The sequence below is a fragment of the Protopterus annectens genome, chromosome 1.part0 (genome assembly GCF_019279795.1).
Source record: "Protopterus annectens isolate FY-2018-M chromosome 1.part0, PAN1.0, whole genome shotgun sequence".
NCBI lineage: Eukaryota > Metazoa > Chordata > Ceratodontiformes > Protopteridae > Protopterus > Protopterus annectens.
This window is the reverse complement of record NC_056725.1, coordinates 1774674906-1774695551: the sequence shown is the minus strand read 5'-3', so window position 1 is coordinate 1774695551 and position 20646 is coordinate 1774674906. Positions and strand designations below refer to the sequence as shown.

Here is a 20646-nt window from a genome sequence, read left to right as displayed (position 1 = left end):
TTTATAATCAACATTAAGTAATGAGATGGGTCGATATGAAGAACATCTAGTTGGATCTTTATTAGGTTTTAAAATTGGTGAAATAAATGTATATTGCCAAGATGGGGGTTATTAACTCAGTTTGGGCCAGAATAAAAACCTTATGTATTAATGAATATGTAGTTTTAGAAAGGATTTTATATATCTCTGGTATAATACCATCATTACCCGGTGCTTTGTTTGATTTAAGCTTATTTATTTGTGTAATAACTTCTGTATATGAAATACTCTTGTCCAATAGTTTAATCTGTTGTTTATTAAGCTTTTTATTCATGTTTGTGGTTATAAACTCCTTTATTTTATCTTTAGGTTCCATGTTAATGTTGTTATGGTTAATCTTGTGAAAGTGATTTCTAAATTCATCCAGTATTTCTGGTATACTAGAAACATTCTTCTTTTTCCTTAGAGAAAAGATTTCTTTGATATGGTTTTGTTTATTCAATCTTTTTGTTTTATTTTTAAGTCTATGTAAGTATTTGGGGCTTATTGAATAAGACAAAAACTTGTATTTCTCTAAAGTTATTTTAACTTTATGAGTTAAAATTTCTTTGTATTTCTCATTTAGTTTGTTTATTTCTTCAATAACTTTCTTGTCCATAATATTTTCTTTATTATTATGTTTATAAGAGTCTAGTTTACTTTGAATATCTAACAATTCCTTATCCCAAGATTTCCTTTTGTTATTATACCATCTGATACTTTGTCCATATAGATATGATTTTAAGGCATCCCAAACATAGACAATGGAGACTTCAGGAGTATTATTTATGTCTAGAAAATGTTGTACTTCTGAAAGTATATATTCTTTATAGTCTTTTAGCTGAGTTAAGTATGCTGGTATCCTTTTGATCTGAACATTATGAGTATTTTTATCATGAATTCAAAAACAATTGAGTTATGATCAGATATAGGACATGAAATGATTTTGGAATTAATTAAATCTGTTACCATCTGGTTAGAAATAAAGACCCTATCTATTTTTGAATAAGTTTTGTATCTGTTAGAAAAAAAGGTGTATGGTAATGATTTTGACTCTATCTGATTATTAATATCATTCAAATGATAAGAATTAGCAAAATCATTTAAATGTTTTGCATTAGATGTAATTCTTCTTTTCTTTATAGTGGTAGTATCACTTTCATGTAGTATACAATTAAAATCACCAGCTAAAATAATATCCCCTATAGAGAATGATATGATCTTATCAATATCCATCATCATTTTAGGATGCAGAACCATTCAAGCTGCTGGCTGGGTGTACTGGAATGTCTTACAAAGTATCTCTTCATCATGAGAGCTAGTGTCACGGAGCTACAATCCCCTGCACTGCATCATCTCAAGGATCTCCCAAAATGAGGATATTCTGGAAATGACCGGTGGGAAGCCCCATCTTTGACAAGATCAGTGCCTAGAAGATCTGTGTCCTTGGTGGGTGACTCAGGAGAGTCCAGGTGCTTCCTCTTGCATATCCACTTTCTTGACACATTCAGGGGGACAGAGTCTGAAGAAAACTCACATCTTTAAGTGCCTGTTATTCCAATTCTTGGCCCTCTTGGAAGAAACATGCCAAGCTTAGTGAAGTGTACAGGCAGGGCCTATGCAATGTACACCTTTTCCATATCCAAAATAACTGTACCTCTTCTCAACTCAACTGATGGCACAGAGAACACAGATGCTGAAATGGCCAAAGACCATGCCAACACGGAGATATCACTGACACTTCAACCCATAAAGCACTCGGCACCAAACTTGGGGCTGCCACTTAAGAGGGAGTCTTTGGCACTAAGGTGCAGAATGCAGACAGATTAAACATCAAAAAGTATCCCAACAGGATTTTGATGAAGCTTGGCATTGAAGAGAAGCCATTTCTGAAAATCTCAGGGCAGTGGCCATCAGTGCCATTGCAACTGGCTGCAATGCCACCAATGCAGAGAGGGATGGCACAAAGTAACTGTCTGTGCCAACTAAAAAGCCACAGCTTCCATAGTTGGCTCCCAATACTCCAGATGCAAAGACTGAGCTTGAAGGTAGGATATGGGCTCGCCTCCAGCCACTCTGGTGACAGAGATAGGGAGGATGACACCAAACTCCAATTGGGCCTTCAGAAAGGCCACCATCTTCTCCCAATCCAGTGGTACAGCTGAACTACACAACTACCTGAAGGACATGATGAAAAAAAACTGGTCAAGAATTCAAAATCTTAAAATAAATCATGCTCCAAGGAGATGCTGCCAAGTCTTTTCAGTGCAGAGTCTGAAGAACCTAAAAGCATGGGATCAGAAATACCCAAAGGAGGGGTGATGACTGGCACAGATGGGCATAAAGTTGTCCAGGTTATGCAGGATGCAGAGCCTCTAACCTGGAGAGTCTTGTCTTCCCAAGTTTAACTACTGGAGAAAGTCCCTGCCCTTCTACTGTTTGCATTTTCTTTTTTCTTCTCAACACGAGAATCATCCTTTGAAGAGTCTCCTGTCAAACTTTTTTTTATAATTTGTTTATCCTATCTAAAACAGTCTGTTGGCTGAAATTTCTGAACACGCTGCAATTAGCTCCTAGATGTTACAACCCCAAGCACAAAACACAAAGATCAAATAAATCCTAGGACAAATTGTACGACTGCTTGTCTTACATTTTGAGAAAACAATCTGGTAAAATAATTGAAAGTAAATATCAATAACAATGAAAAACACAGCAACATTGAAAGTATCACAGTACAGAGCAAAAAAATCAGAATGTAAAACCACACTTAAGGCCAAGGATAAGACCTACTAATGCCAAGAAACATTTCTCCAAATGCAAAACTGTAACTGTTGGAATTAAACAATACATACACATATGCACGCACACACACACACACACACACACACACACACACACACACACACACACACTATATTTATATAATATACACTACACGTATACAAACACATACATTATATACACTACACGCACACACGAACTGCTGCCATGTAGGAAGGGGAGTAAAATAAACTTGCTAGAAAAGTGAAGAGCCTGAGAATGTGGAGAGGAAAAGGAATGAAGTTTTTGAATTACAAGTTTAATAAGATAACAGTCCATTTCTTTCTAAAGAAAAGAAAGATCTATTTGTAAATAAAAAGGCTGTAACGATTACTTGAGCTGCAGAGACATAGCTTTTACTTGAAGAAGCATCAACCAAACAAAACCTGGAGAGGGCATCAGAGCAACATGACAGAAGAGAAGGTGCTCAAGCTTGGAACACAGCAAAATGTAGCCAAGAGTGCACCTGTAACAACCAGTCCAAATATTTCAGTATGTGACTTGGACTGAAACAATTCACTACTTAACAGAAAAACAGCACCTCTGTTACTCTTCACAGGCTCTGTACAGCTCCAGTTGGGTCCTCCAGCAAATAGTCTATAAAAGTTCCAAGCAATAGATCTCACCCAGCCTCTGAATGCAGTGGTACATTACACAAGATTCCTTGAGGTATAACCCATAAATAAATACCACCTGGGCTGTTACTCTCCACACTACCAGGATCTTCAGGTAAGCTTCTGCTTGACCCTTTCTGAACCTTTTAATGAGACTCAAACTTTTTGGTTTGCTGTTTATAGGCCATCTCCTTTTATACAGCAGTGGCAATTACATGACTCATTACAAAAGTAATACACGCAACTTTCTGAAGTTCCCATACAAAAGGTATTTGTGAAAGCGTATAACATTTTTCAAAATAAACACTTAAATACACCCTCCCCAGCACAAAAGAGCATCAGCTTTTGGATCATTACGATTGGTTGCAAGACCTTAATGCATTGGCACTCCTGTTAGCAAGACCAGGCCTGTAGTTCACTGCATACTGAAGGGGTTGAAGGGATAGTGCCCTTCAGCCAGCTTAGTAATGCCATCCTTCTATTTACTGTCACTGTATTTCAAAGCACAAAAGGCCACCTAACTGCTTGATAGCTTCCTTCAGTCAGTTACTTCCTTTCCGCACTGTTCAACTTCCTGCTGCTATAGCTCACAGGGTGCTCCTCACCTGGAGCATCCTGGGATAAACTTACCTCTGATGCATCAGTATACAGGGTGAATCCTACTAAAAATCAGGAGTCAGTAGCACATGTTGAGAACATTTAACTTTGAGACCCTATCTGCCTCAAGGAACCACTGTACCATGACAAGAGACCTTTGTGAGATGCCAAACAACAAGCAATAGTCAAAATTAAGCAGAAAATTTCTGTAATAGCCAGCTAGTCCAAGAAGAGCCTTCACCTGTCTTTTAGTGCGGGATATAGGCCAGATTTTTAGTCTTGGTCTTTCCGCTCTTCTTGCTATAAAAGGTACCAAAAGTACTTGGGTTACACATAATCAGTTTACTTTTCTTAGCATTTGCAATCAAACCTACCTGTATTACAGATTCTGCTACACCCTGCACTTTAGCAAGGGATACTCCCAGTCTTCTACATGAAGGACTACATCATCCAGATATGCTGCAGTATATCAGGAGTGGGGCTTCAGTATTTCATCCATCAGCCTTTGAAACATAACTGAATCTCCATATAGGCCAATTGGTAACACTGTGTACTGAAAAGTACATCAGGACTACAAAGGCTATTTTGCTTTAGCAGTGGGGGGGGGAGAAGTGGTGTCTGTCAGTAACACTTTGTCATGTCCAGGGTTGTTAAGTAGCTGGCCTTTCCTAGGTTCTCTGTCAATTCTAGTAATATGACAGCAGTGAAACATTGATACACTACTCAATCTCTTACAGTCATCACAAAATTTAATAATTCCATCAGGTATAGGAACTAGCACTACAGGTCTGCTCACTTTTTGACTCTTCTGTCACGTCTAGCGTTGGCATCTTTTGAACTTCTCTTACTAACCGATTGTGACTCTGGTACTATGTATGGTCTCATTCACTCGTGGCATTTTCTTTACTTTACGTGCTACTTCTCCCATGCATACCCAAGAATACTCCTTTAGTAAGATAACATCTCTTACTTTTTACTTTTGTACCTCTGACAAGGATTCCTCCAACTTTACTTAAGGTAGAGAGTCTCTGGTCTCTCCCTTATGAACTTCAGCTTGCAAGTTTACTGCTAATCTTTCCAATTTTGTCCATGTCTTCAACCCATTAATGAAAAAGCCAGGAAAACGAAAGATCTGCTCTGGCTGACCTAGACCTCACTGCATTTCTAATCTCAAATCACATCAAATGTCCCTTGCCACTTAGCCAGAAATGTGTCTTCCATAAAGAGTACACAACAGCATGTGATCTCCATGGTTAAATTCTCTCTCCGATGTGGACATTTTATTATGAACATACTTCTGCATGTCCTGGGCTTTCTGCATGCACTCCTTCACTATGGCACAGCCAGCTTTAGTCTGCCCTGCAAATTAATATAGCACTCTATAACATTTCTAAATGGTGTCTTCACCTTCCTAAGCTACCTTAGCAATGTCAAGCAGTCCCCCTATATGCCGGCCATACAAAAGGTCACAGTGCATGCACCCAGTTGAAGCTTGCAGCAACTCTCTTACAGCAAACAGCAATTATTGTAACGGTGTTCAGTTATTACCATCTGCTTCAGTAACTCTACTTGGACTTCAGTACTTATTGCACTTATTCTGTGGATGGTAGATGATTTTTTCAACTGTACTGACTTGAAAGCTCTGACAAAACTGATGCAGTACCATAGATATAAATGGATTATCTTGGTCAGCAAGCATCACTTTAGGAATACGCAGCACTACAGAACAACAGTATCAGTTCTCTGCAAATCATCTTGACATTAGCTTTGTGTAACGATACCAATTCCTGAAATTGTGATGTATAATCCATTACTCATAAGTATGGCTAGCCATAGATAAATTTTATTAGTGGCCCCATAATGTCCATAGCAATATATTCACATGGCACCTTCATGACAGGCACTGGGATCAACAGACTCCTTAACCCAGGATGTGATGCAGTTTTTCTGGTATTCTGGATAGGAATCACACAAGTTTTCTATCATTACGCATGACCAACAAAATCTGGCTACTGCTACTACTGCCATAGTTTTGCCCATCCCAAGCTACCTCCTAGCATGTTAAGAGACAGCTTCATTACTAGCTGTCCTACATCACTTTGGCACTAGGGACTTGTGTAGAATTTCCTCTCGATTGTTGCTTATTCTATACAAGTGGCCATATTTTAATGAACCAAAGCAATATGTGCTACCTGTTGTGCCACTGAGGTAGATAACATCCCGTTCACTATAGTCCACAACAACGTACATTATATTCTTTAACAAATTAAGTTCTGGTTTACTTTCCATGCTTCACAGACAAGCTTCTGAAGCACCATCGTTTTGGTTGCTCTTTTGTCATAAGTGTGGATGGATACCACCCTCTCTTTTTTCCCCACTTTCAGTTCCCCTTCCTCTACAAAGGGCATCTCAGTGCAGACTTTACATTCAATTTTTCTCCTTACTTTACTTCCAGACAGCTATTGCTTATAATCTGCCTTCAAGTTTTCTGCTAGACACTAACAGAAATGGCATCACAACTCTGTGTTCTCCCACCTAACGCACTTTCACTATTCACTTTATACTGAAATGTCTCACTTCAGTGCCTTTCTTTTCCATCCTTGTTGTTTGTTTCTGTGCTATTACTTCTTACGTAGATCTCTGTGTAGACTCCTGTCTTAAAAATATTTAGCAAGAATATGTTCAACAGTTTAACTTCAGTCCCTACACCAAAATAATTTACAGTTTTTGATTTCTGTTGCTGCATCACTGGGACAGGTTTACAGTGCTTAAAAATGGGGAAAATATCCCAAATCAGACTGAAGATTACTGGACACAGGACATCACAAAACTGAATTTTCACGAGAGTGGATTTTCTTTTCCAAATTACCAGAAAGACATATTCTCTACTTTCTGATTGCTATTAACCATATACTTACATAACAGGGGATCTTTATCAGAGATAATTATGCTTCCAGAGTCAAAAAAAGCTTGAACTTCCCTTGTCTCTAGAAATACAGTAAGCCCAAATCCAAAAGACTTGCTTTTACTGTTAGAGACTATTTAAACTGAGAGCAAGTCTTTCAGAATCACTGCAGACTTGCAGAGAGAGCAACTCTTTGGAATCTGGCCCAGTACAATGGTCTGCTTCACTTGTAATGGGATGACATAATGCTGAATCAGTTTTAGCTGTAGTCTTGTCACACTCCACAAGGAAACTTTATTTGTAACAGGCATTTCAGTTTTCGTATTTCTAATACTGGTAGCATTCGTTTCTGTGTTAGTCACACACAAGTTGGCAATGTAACCCTTTACCCATACTTTAAGCAAACACATTTGCCGTTTTGTTTTTGTTTGTTTCACAGAAGCCAATACATGTCTCACTGTAATTTTAGACTTAGAAGCAGAAAATTCATTTTTAGGCATTATGCCCGAAATGTTCTACTAGTTTATCAAAGTTCTTGGGATCACTTTCCAATACCCATTTTCTTATAGTAACAAATGAGGTTCTTTTACACCAGTCTGGTGGTATCAGGGTCTACACAAAGCTAGAAAATATCAAGTCATGCCTATATGCTCTTACTAGCCTGGCTGCATTAAAAATCCCTTTATAAAAGTTTAATTCGTACTTCAGATGTTAACCCAGGCACAGCCATTGAAAAGTCACTTTTCTTTGTCCACAAAGATGTTAAAAACCTCTCCTGGTAAATAAGGAAATTATGAACATCCTGCCCTAGTAGTTGGTAGGTTAGTCCCACTATGCTAGCGGCTTCTTTTTAAGGGAAACTCAAGATAGTATTTTTACTGACTAGGGGGAAACTTGGCCAGGGCTCAGGGGAGATTCCTCTACTCTTTTCAATAAGTGCCATGGGACTTAATACATCCACCTGAGCTGCCACCAACTCAGGCAGATGGGACCTCAGTTTTAACATCTCCAAAGGACGGCACACTCAAGAGTACAGCACCCATTAATGCTGCACTGTTGTGTTAGTAACAGAAAATGAGCTAAATTCCCTTGGTTGGGAATCAAACCCACAACCCTCTGAGCCTCCAAACAACAAAGGCGAGTGTGCTACCCCATTGTGTCACTGACACAGATACAGACATTACAGAAGAGGGGACATTGAAAGCAGACAATGGGGAACTTTGAAACCATACCCCAAAGAGACTGGGACCTTAATCCAGCAGCTTAGACTGCCCGAACATTCAACCAATCTGCTCAGTCCCAATCCTCCAGGGTGGAGTAGCTCTCAAAAAACATGAGGTATTATTATGGATTATCATCCTTCCAATTTTTTTTTTTTTTAATTTTTTTAAATGATCGCCAAGCTTCTGGAGTCGATGACTACTTTTGCCAGGGCAACTAGTCATTACTATAGTAGTAACAGCTTCTGGTCTATTAGAGAAGCAGTAAGTCCTCCAATAGTTAGGGTCACTACGAGTCAACAATAAAACAAATCCTGTCAGCAGTTCACAAATCCAGCAGCTGAACTACCTCAGAAAAACAATAACTGGAAATTAGTAACTATACACTTTAATTCTGATACCTCTACTACAATGATATACAGCATACACCCCAATTCCTTGGCCAACTGAAACATTTTCTACCAGTGTAAAGTCCAAGGAAGCACTGGAGAGAGCAGTTAAAAACATATTTCAGTCAATATATCCAAAAAAGGGTAAACAATCTACTATATTGGCTTTCAGATAAAAAAAAAAAAAAAAAAAACACTGCCCTCTTGGCTTTCAGTTCAAACCACAAGCAGTATTTTATTTATTTATTTTACATTTGTTGACCGGGCTAGTCTAACTGGATACATGTCCATTTTCAGTAGAGGCCCGGGGAGAAAAGCTCCACATAAAAAAACAACAAAAAAAAAACATTACAGCTTCAGTTACAGTTCACTTGTCAGACACAACAGGTGTTACATGGTAACTTAGCATTAGGTAAGTACCTTTGGTTACTCTCCGCCAGTTATATACAGTCCCACTTGGTTCTTCCAGCAAATGGGCTATTCATTCAAGACACCTGCACTAGGCCTCATCTAAGACCAGATTCGGTCTTTATATTACAGGTGATTCCTCGAGGTATAATCCATAACCAAGCCCTGACTGGGCTATTGCTCACCACACCTCCAGCTAAGTTACTGCTACCCACTTCTGAACATCCAGGGGAGACCTAATCTGGTTTGCTGTCTGCAGATGCTTTCCTTTTATGCAGCAGAGGTTGGCAATTAGCTCCTCGTTACATAATATGTGCAGGTTTCTGAAGTTCTGTGAGAAGTTCCCATACACAAGGCACAAATTCAAAAAGAAATACAGACACTTGTACATAAAATCACCTGGATACTCACAATAAATCTTGTTAAAACAAAGATCACCCTTGTAACTTCACACAGAAACTAGAACCCATGTAACACTCGCCCAAGTAAGTTAGTCACTCCAAGAGCAAGTCTTTTGGAATCCAACCCTTGATCCAATGAGCCCCAACACTTCTGAAAATAAACTGTGATTAAAATAAAAACTGCTAATTCTGAAACCCATTACTCCTTTAAAGCATTTTCTGCAGAAGGGGATTCACCCAATGAAGCCCCCCGACATGGGAGCAGTGCTGCTCACATGACTACTACTTACACTCTAAGACTATTTTACTTCGGAGCACGAGGGATTCACAGAGATACTGCAACCCTTAGCTTAGTTTAAATTAATCCCCATTCACAGTTAATATCCTTGGAATATCAGCAGGCCCCAACATCCTAGGACGCAATCTGTCTCTGTACATATTTTCAGTAATTAATCCCTCTGCACAAAATACCTGCATACCTTAGAATAAAATTGCTTGTACCGCTCTATATAACTGCAAAATTAGTTCCTCCATTACACACAAGCACTTACTGAATGGCCTTGATATGCCTTCCAAATAGTATTCACTCAACCACCACCTATATTCATCACAATGCATTTTTTGTCCCTTCCCTCTCCTTTAATCACCCAGTTCCCAGACCCCTAACAGACCATTTTCTTCTCAGAGTCCTGCACATCTGCTTCAATACAACACATCATTATCTGTAGTGAGAGGAAATAGATTCAGTCAAGAGAATTTGTGTTATCAGAGCAAACCCCCTCTCTTTTACAGCTTGCAGTCCCTCATTTGGTCTGTAACTCAGCTTCCAATGTCAGGATCAGACAAGGAGGACAAGCACCCTTCCCAGCCTCACACCCAGACAAAGTCTATGCATGCATACAATGGTAGGTCACCCCTGACCTCTCCCTGTAGCCAAATAAATGCCCACCCTACCATCTGGAGCTTTAGCAGATCACCACCACCCCCTCCCCAACATCAGAATACGTGAACTGACACTGGCTGCTCACTCCCGGCCCTCTGTGACCACCTTCTCTATTTTCCAGGCCCATTAGTCTTACCCAAATCAGATGAGACTACTTACTCGGGGACAATTAATGGTTAGTGCCAGATGTTCATCTGGCCTGCTGTGTCATTTTTATCTACTTCCCCTTCACTCCAATCCTGTAACCTGCTAACTTGAAAAGTTACCTGCCCGTTTCAGCCAGATATAGTCAGTAATTTACACTATCCAAACAGACTGCATTCATATTCAGCATATCAGAATCCAGTGACTGAATGCTCAGAAAAATGTTCAGGCAAACAACAATGCCCTCAGCAGCACCAAACTGTGCCACACCTCTCCCATTTTCTCTGCATACCCTACTCCAGATGCTCATTTAGCAAACTAACCTTGTCTCCAATGATCCTGTAGACAAAGTGTCCTTTTTTGATTCTACTCCCAATTTACCTTTACTTTATAACAATCTACCCTCACACACAGTCTTGTGCCATTTCCTGCTGTGGTCCTATCATTATGTTATCTGGCTTCAGGCTTGTTTGCTTTCCTTGTTCCACACCCTTTACAGCCAGTATTCCCAGCTACTCCTAAAACTAACCTCACATCTTGCTCTTCCTCAGTTCCCTAAACCACAATGCAGCCCCCCCTCCCATCCTTCACCCACCTCTCAACTTTTGTTTGCCTCACTTACCCTATATTTACTTGGTCATTCCTCTCTACCCACAAACGGTAAATGTAGGATGTAGCCACCTCCTGCCACAAATAATGTCCTTTCAGATCCCTCCTAGATTTAAATCCTATTGTTGGCAAAGTCTGGAATGGAGCTGTAGCAACAGAAGAGGTCTGTCTTTTTCTTTTGAGCAGCAAATTATTGCTGCAGACTGGGCAAATGCAGTCAGAATATTAGATAAAGGAAGTGATGCTGCTGGATTCACTGAGAAATTCAAAACAGATTCTGCTATACCTGGAACACACATGCAGAATAAGAGCAAACTGTCATAACATGCTGCTCCTCAAAGTTAATAACTTGCATCACTCATGCCTGGCAACTTGCCCGAATACCCTGGTGGCACGGAGAACAGCAACCCAGTCAGAGCCTGTCATAGAGGTGCACCTGGTGGAATAACCCAAAACTCCGAGCTGCAGTCTGGGTCTTAGAGAGTCCTGCAGCATTGGACATTGGTTTTAAAATACAGCCCACTGCTGAAATGGCTAAAACAGACTGTGCATATCTACTAGAGAAAACATATCTACTAGAGAAAACAAAAAGTGAGTTGGTGCTTTTCACTTCCCTTACAAAAATAAAAAATAGACAATGTGTTAAAATTGCTACCTCCAGTGCGGTCTTGATCTTGCAATATAGATGTGTGTGCTGTCATAAACAATATATCTACATACCATATACAATTATTGTAGTTTTTCATTACAACACATCAATCACTTACGACCACATCACTTATCTGCTGGAAAAAAAACACTTTTTGCACCTCCCAGTACCCACACGCAGCATCTCTAAGTATACTTTAACTCCAAGACCACACAAAGGTGAGAAAAAGTAAAATATCTTCCTTAAATGTTGCCAGATCCCTCCAAGTACAGCAGTGTAGCACTCATGATCACTGATCCATGTACAAACCCAAAAACACACAACTCAGCTCAATCCTTATTTTCAAACTCCCTCACCCCCGCATGTCATTATCATCCATTTCCACTTTGATTTCTGTTTGCATTATGTACATGAACCTTAACTGCAGAACTCTAAAGTATTCCTTCAAATCATGTACGAACTACCTTGTACTATGAAGAGAAGCATCTCATCCTATACAACTCTTGCCTTCCTTCCCAACTAATTTCCTGTAACTCTTTGTATTTATTTATTCATTCATTCATTCATTCATTCATTCATTCATTCAGTTTGGCAACCAGGGTAGCACTAATCCAACTGGATCAAGTTTAGTGTTAGCCCAGACACACTCTAAATGAAGTAAACAAGCAGGATAACAAGTATTGTTAATGTAAACGAAATGTTGTATGAAGATCGCAATGAATCAACAACATTAATAAATTACCAAGTACACAGTATATGGAACAATAGAAAGGGATAGTTAGAGTAAGGGGGGGGAGGAGGAAGAAGAGTGAAACCTTGAAGTGATAGAGCTTGTTTGTCTTTTTGGCTTTTCCCGGTTAGGGGTCGTCACAGCGGAACTCCAGTCAGCTAATGATTGGCAGTCAATTTTTTTATGGTGCCGAGTTGCCAGCCCGACACCCAACCTTCAGCGAAGGCACGCCCATTCACGCATGTCTTTCGGAGGCCATTCGACCGCTGGGAGGACATACAGACTCCACACAGAAGGCACTCCAGCTGAGAATCGAACAGGAGAATCTCTTGTTGTGAGGCAACAACGCTTGAGCACTAAGTGTAAAAGATAGCAAAAGTAAAGAAAGGGCACAGAGAAATTAACTATATACAATGGGGAAGAGATGTTGCACATTACTGTAGGGAAATATAGTGAGGAAGACATAGGTTCCTGACTGGTGAAGGGGAGAGTGGGGAATTAGGTGATGTGTCCAAAGGAAAGCATTTGCAAACTGACTCAGACTCAAGATGATCTTTAAGCGGAGCACTAAATGAGGTGTGCAAGGAAAAGTCTTTAAGATTAGTAGGGAGGGATTCCCACACTTTGGAGCCTAGGATGGAAAATAGATGGTTAGTGCAATGAAGTTGTTTCTCGGACAGTGAGGAAGCAGACCAGAGTGGTTAGGACTTCTAAGACTGTAACTGGGGGGAAGGGGGGTGCCTTCTGAATTGATCGGAATGCTCTTTGAGGAACTTGTAGAGTTGGGAATCCAATAAATAGGTTGCCACATTACAGGACAGGTAGCCAACTGACTTTATTAAGATACAATGATGCTTATTTCTAGGGGAGAGGGTAATGAAATGGCAGACTTATTTATAGCTTGGATGGTAGAGGAGGTTGTCCTTCGATGCTGGTGCAACCAGTGGATGTCCACATTCAAGCTGTGCTAGCAGAATGCCTTTGCCTATGACATTCCTGGTGGATCTACAGAGAAAGGGGAAACTTTTATAGGACAAAAATAGGAGTGAATTTATTTTCTTGCACATCTGTTCTAGGTGAAGGTGAAAGTTCAATGTGGGATCAAGCCACATATCAAGATATTTGAAAGAGATTACTTAAGTGGGTTGTCAAGATGGTCATGGATGAAGAAGAGATTGACAGTTATTCTGCCTCTTAGGGAAGGTACCAAACAGCACTATTTAGTTCTGGAGGCATTAAGAATTAGCATTTGCTAAAAAAAGAAAAAGAATTAGCTTTTTTATTAAGCCCTTTGATAAGGAAGTCAGCTTGCATGTTTTCCACGTCATCAAGAAAGTAAGAGAGGGAGGTGGAGTATTAATAATCATTCACAACTTCTCTTCTGCTTGACAAAAATAAGCTTGACCTGTGTATAAATCTAAAGGAGACTAAAATCATGTTCACTGTGTCTTGCTCTTCATAATCAAGCACTACCATTTTCTTATTTTTTGTATTATATTTGGCTTAATCTAGTCCCACATAATACTTTATCTTATCACATCCCCAAACACATGAATATTGCTGAACCAATTTACATACATAGTTTAATAAAAATAAAATGAAGGCTATAGCAGTAATGTTATATCTTGAAAAGACTTGAAAAAAGTTCACAAATTTTCCACACCACTAGAATGCCCTTTTCTAGATTTGCCAAGTAATACCATCTGCAAATAAAGTTATTTTCCTGATTACTTTACCATTTATGTCCCTTATTTTCTTTGCTGTGGCTCTAAATATGCAACAAACTATTAAAGGGAAAGACAACAGACCAGTCTTGTTCCCCTATTCAAAACACAGCTTGTCGGAAAAGATGGACTCCACCTTAATTATTACTTCTGACTACATACAACCTCCTAAGTAACACTATCATTCTATCTGGGAATGTAAATGCTGTCATTGCCCTACTCAAACTTTCAGCTGACTCAAATACTTTCTCTGAATTAAGACTCACCAACAATAGTTTCATTTTCTTACAATTTGCTTCTGTCTAAATCACTGTTCTATTAATGTTGTCAAAATATTTGCCTCCCCTCCGAAAAAAATCACACATCCATATCTATCAATTTTAGTAGCACCTTTGACATTCTCTTAGTATAGACACAAACATTTCATAATTATGATTTAAAACTAAAACAGGACTATGTGAGGCTGGATCTGAAGGATTTTTACCTTCATTAGATAATAAAGCCACCACAGTTTTCTTTCAAGATGCCAGTACTTAAGACTCCACATAGTATTTGCCAAACTTCAAGGTAATCCTCCAAGACAGAGTAACAGGTGTCTTCCTGTTGTTATACTTTCTCTACAAGTAAACTTTGCATCTGGTACCTTACAAGAGTGACTGCTAAAGGCTACATTACAATATACATGCATACATACATGTGCATACATTTTCAATATACATCAGCCGACAAATTTCATTTTCATTGCCTTTTTTCCAATTTATGGTATTTCTTCAATTAAAAAGTATAGCTGTATACAATTTAGCAGGCTGACCTCTTTTCCCATAGCTTCAATACATACAATTAGACATGCCTCATGCAGAACTCATCAGTAACACTTACTTTCATACATTTTTATGTTTTACAAAGTTTGCATGAGTCATATTTACTTACAATTTTCTATGCCTTCCTAGACTCCAATTATACTTACGACAAAACCGTTAAAAAAAGCTACCTGATCTCTGCATTTGGCAGAATACTTTACCTACAATAAGAAAATACATCAGAATCATTAGAAAACTGTAAAACATTTCTAAGTTATCCATTATGTAGCATTACACGGCATAAAACGATTGATTCTGCAACAGTATGCACCAAACACATTCTAAAACAGTACGCCAAAATAATGTCACAAAAAGAACCCACTAAACTGAAAATCATGCATAACCTCATTAACACACAAGTAATGATCAAAACGGTTCCTTAGACTAGCTCACCTATCAGATTTTAATTAAAATGAACAAATACTTAAACAAAACATGGTTTATGTCTCACTTGGAACTCATAGAATCTTTGTGAGCTTTTCACTGTAACAAAGTAAATTAACTCACAGCCACTTTATTTCATGCTAAACCTGAGTTTACAATTTGTCTTCATCAGATAATTCCTGATACCACGTAGCATGCTAATGAATCTTAAAATTTACCAAATGCAAAGTCTTTGATTCAGTTCTTTAATGCAGCAACATAAATCAAAAGACATACACGAACCTTCTGCCTTTGTGACCAACAAATGACAGAAATACAGGACAGTTTTGTTTGGTTCAAAGGAACTCTGAATCATAACATCTCATCTCATCACATCACATATCAGAACTCAAATTTTCCTTCTTAAAGCTCAAACATTCCTTTCAGAGTTTCTTTCCAGTGCAACACCCCTGAACACAGCATACTGCACCTTTCAAGGCTTTTTGGAAATACCACTGGTCATTAGGAATACACTAAATTTCCAGATTCACAACTTTCAGCTCTGGGAAGATTATTCTGCTAAGCAAAGTACTCTAGTACCAGTACTTACTTTCTCAAATGAAAGGTAACATATTTGCACTTACTTCTGGCACAGTAGTAAATGTGGCATTCAAAAATACAACAAACAGGTAGAGACACCAGGTTGGCTGCACACTGTTTACTTTCATCAGCATTTACTTTCAATCTGAGCAATGCATGCAGAAAATCAGGACGCATAAACATTAAAGGTTAATGATGGAGAGAGTTCTCAACTGTCCAGAACTTTGCAAGAATGTCCCTGATTTTGTCTCTTATTTTTGCTCATTTTATAGTAAAACAGTTCCAGGTAGTCGATAATAAAAAGCATTAGAGTTCATACTTATTAACTGTTCAAAAAAATGTACGATGATATACAACCTGTTAAGTTTTTAAGTGAATTAGAGTAAAACTGACCATGATTTTTGGCCCTTTGTCACCCCATTATTTTCAGCTATGTCTAAAATTTTTGAGCAAAGAAGTTGAAAGGTATACTGACAGAGAACAAAGATGCACAGAAAAAAATCAGTACACCATAGAACACAGCTTACCTCTAAGCTGGGAGGACATGTGCTAGGGAGCAGCCAGAAATAATCTTTATACACAATTGTTATGCCGCTTATTTTTCTAACATAACTGCCCTTCTTCCCATTGTTTATAAGCAACAACTATTCATAGCTTGAGATGCAAGATATGCAAAAGTAGCATAATCAAATTAAGCTAAAAATTGCAGACAGTAAGCTGCTTTTGAGGTAAAATGGAAAACAATCACTGAAATCTCAATGACTCGTAACATAGATCCTCATCATTATGAAATAACGTTTTCAAATTTTATGGATAGGATTAGGGTTGTGTTTCAGTGATAAGGGTTTTAGATTTAGAGTTAGGATTACAGTTTCAGCATTAAAGTTTGGATTACAGATTTTGGGTTAGGGATAAAGATAAGAGTTTTAGGGTCAGGGTTACGACATTTTAAATGCTTTTGGTGGCTCACAGCGATCAGGCATAACTGGTATCCACAGTCCAGAAAATAACATATGCAAATGAGTTATGCCCTAACACGAGCAATAATTTACCAATTCCCGGTTTATACCCTGGATATGGAATTAAAGATACTTAGACACTGAAATGATTAATCACCAGCCCTTAACTAGACATGTAGTAACATAAAAAGCATTTATTGTACTGAGTTGGACATGTTCCTCTTTTTTGCTATCTCACTTGTTACTTTTTTAAGTTTAATTTATGGCTTTGAAGCCAAGACGTCTACTGCAGTTGTGATGAGCATAATGCAGCCTCTTATGAGTAAATCAGCCCTTAATACACCTAAAGAAATTTTAAAAGGTACACATGACCTATCAAGGAAAAGAAATGTGTCCTGAAGGTTAAGCACGCATTGTATATTAAAGGTTTCTAATATAACAAAACGTTGCTGATTAGATATATCTTATAAATATCGAATTAATTTTACGGGGCGGCACAGCAGAAAGCGTTGTTACCTCAAAACAGGAGGCTCCCCAGTTCGATTCTCTGTTGGGGTGCCTTCTGTGCAGAGCCTACATATCCTCATGTGTGTGGGGGTTTCTTTCCTCCCACATTCCAGTGCCATGCACTAAGTGGGCTGGACAAAATAGATTGGCCATAGGTGCGAGTGTGCTGTGTGGAATAACTACTGTGGCAGGTCTATCCAGCCGGCGATGCAAACCACCCTGTGCCCATGGGCAAAAATGGGAAAGGGTTGTGGGTAGGTGAACAGATGAACGAATTTATACGACATATAAAAAAGCGTATTCCTGCTACCCAAGGAGAGGTTAAAATTCTTAAACTTACTGATTACAGTCTCGGGGCAGATGACTGTCGAGGATGGGAACTGTCAGAATGCAAGCTTTATGTAAAAAGAAGCACAGCTACATCCTTGATCTTGATAGTGAAACAGTCGCTTACGACTGTGTAATGTGGCAAGTATTAAACATGCAGTTTTAAGTGTTAAAATGGTAATGTCTGGCATTAACCGCCCTATAGTACGATGTTGTTTCCACTGCAAAAGCCAGCAAACTAAGTGAAACAGTCACATCACTCATTCTGTATATTAAATTATTTTTGCGAGAACGGTTAATGTAAGCTCTTTGATACAGTAGACATACATAACATTACCCAAATGCACTACACAACACATAATCATGAACTTAAGTTACCTATAAGGTACAGAATACAGAAATAATACAAATGTAGCGCTTACTGTTAGCACGCAATGCTGAAAAGTATAGCTAACCCCTGCTCTCCAGTTAACCTGCGTTCCTTTAACTCTGCAAGGTCCAAAACAAAAGTCATTTCACAATCCAACAACTAGAATAGTTTTCCCGTTCCAAGTCTCGTGAAGAGCGCTTCCCATATTTGCATAAACATCCGCCAACCCAGGTTTTGCGCATGCGGGTCACACTGTATTTAGACCAAATCGTTCACTACGAGTTATGTGAGAGTGGAATACAAGAATCACCAAGCCCTTCTGTTTCACTTATAACTCTCTCACTATTCCGATTTTCCCTAATATTTTTGGTGTTGCTCATAAATTTTGGTTTTCTAGGAAATCACTGGCAGCGTACTGAGGACTGCAGTCAGAAAATAATGATATTCATTTGAGTTTCAAACTTCGTACCCTTCAGAAAATTCTTGCTTGTAAATAGTTTTGTTATTGTTTCATTGTATTTGTTATATGTACATCAGTGTATGCTTATAATGAAAACACAATAAAAATGTTTTTGGGGAAAAAAAAGAAAATTCTTGCTAATGCAATACCTGTTATTCTACCAAAGTTCTAAGTTTGTAAGAGCAATATTTAAAAATTGTCCCTATTTTGGGCCTTTATCCCCCCGAAATTTATGGCTTTGCCCAGATTTCTTGCACCAAGAGGTTGAGAGGTATGTAATATCCTTCCGAGTTTTTCACTCACGAGAATCCCATATGTACTTATTGACGAGATGCTTTATGGGTTACTAATGACAGTTCTTTTTTTTTTCTTTTGTTAACCAGCCGTTTCCAAACTGAAGCGTGCCAGCAAGATTCGTGAGTACTATTGAATAGTGTAAAGAAGAGTACCGCTTAAGGTCGCTATGTATAACAAATTAATCTCCAAATATTTCTTATTTATGTCAGGAGATTAAGGAGTACATTAATGTCCAACAATGAACTGTGCTCATCCAAAATATCACACATGTTGAGCCCAAGCACATAACCAACATATTGGCAGATAAATTTAGGACTAACTTTACCCATGTAATCCCACTAGCTCTGAAAATTTAGTTTCCCATAAAATCATCTTGGAACAAGTCTTAGAATCCCTGTCAAAGGCTGGGCATAACACTTCACGGCCACTCCAGTGCAAAGATTACACCGTTTAGCCACCACTGGCAGTTATACCCTTAACAGGTCATGTTATTTGTATAATATGCTGATGAATGATGGTCAGCAGGCATAGCCAAGGAAGCTGAAAGTCTTACAAATTGCCTCTGGTGTGTCTGCAGGGTGACTGCAGACAAGAACGCTATGTTTTCTTGCTACCTAATCAATTTAAAGGCAGGTTGTTGTACCTGACAATATGTAAAGTGTGCAGTGTATAATATACATTCACACCACTGTTTTAACTGCTTATTTTATACATGGGAAGCATGTTCTATAGCCAGTATCTCTGGGAAAATAAAAAGACTCCTGAATAATATTGTGCATGTGTTAATACTTAGCCTGCATACTTCTTTAGTATGATAGAACTGAATGTTCCAGCAGTTTGAAAATCTCTTCTGTGTTTCAATAAATCTTTAATAATATACTATTAAACTTGTCCAATAAATATAGATTATTAGTAAATTCTTATAATGGGCATAATATTGACCAATTTAGTGTAATATGTAATATAGTTAACATAGTATGTTATTGTATGTATGTACAATCAGCAACATTGTTTAATCCATGTTGCTGAAGTGTTTTACACTGCATACTGTATGTAGTTCCTAATATGTTTATTAACACGGTTTTGTGCACTATTCCCCTGCAGTGATGCTTGTTGTGCCAATCTGTCAGTACATAATCTGACATTTGGGTGATTCAGTTTTATGAATTATGCTAATAACGTGTATGAGCAAAAGTTTGCACAATGCATGCCACAGTGTTTATGAATACCTCACCTCATCCTTATTTACTTTTTAAACATTTTATTAATGCATTTCTATATAGCAGCAATAAACACATTACTGCATTATAAAAACATAAGAAATGACATAATGAAAACTTAGAACTACCAATAAACATAAAAATAAAGTCCCAATTGGTATGCATCCGATGTTAGTAGATTATATTGTCTGCATGTTAATTACCTCTGTGGTCTGATTTTTCCTATATAAAGATAGTGCAAACATGTACAACCATATAGGTGTTATCTTAGGTGCTGACAGGGATTAATTTGAATGTTGCTGTATACATTTATGCATTTTTTCAGTTTTTAAATTTAGAAAGGACATTTGTATTAGGAAGTGGTTCCTCATGTCTGTCTAGAGCTAACTACTGTTTTAAAATCTATATACATTTGGGTTTCAGCATGTATCTAGCTACTCAGCTGCTGCACAGGTGTGCTAGATAGGGTCAGATACAAGTATAAACTGTTCATATACAAATACATTCTACTA

General features: G+C 38.3%; 1 protein-coding gene across 1 annotated transcript in view; it reads right to left on the bottom strand.

Moving 5' to 3' along the window:
- The window catches only part of RNASET2 (ribonuclease T2), a 487107-nt gene extending 468736 nt beyond the window's left edge, over positions 1-18371 (bottom strand). Inside the window, exon 1 of the mRNA XM_044069453.1 lies at positions 18210-18371. The gene's annotated coding sequence lies outside the window, so the exon portion shown is untranslated. The remainder of the gene's footprint in view (positions 1-18209) is intronic.
- Between the last annotated feature and the right edge of the window lie 2275 nt (positions 18372-20646).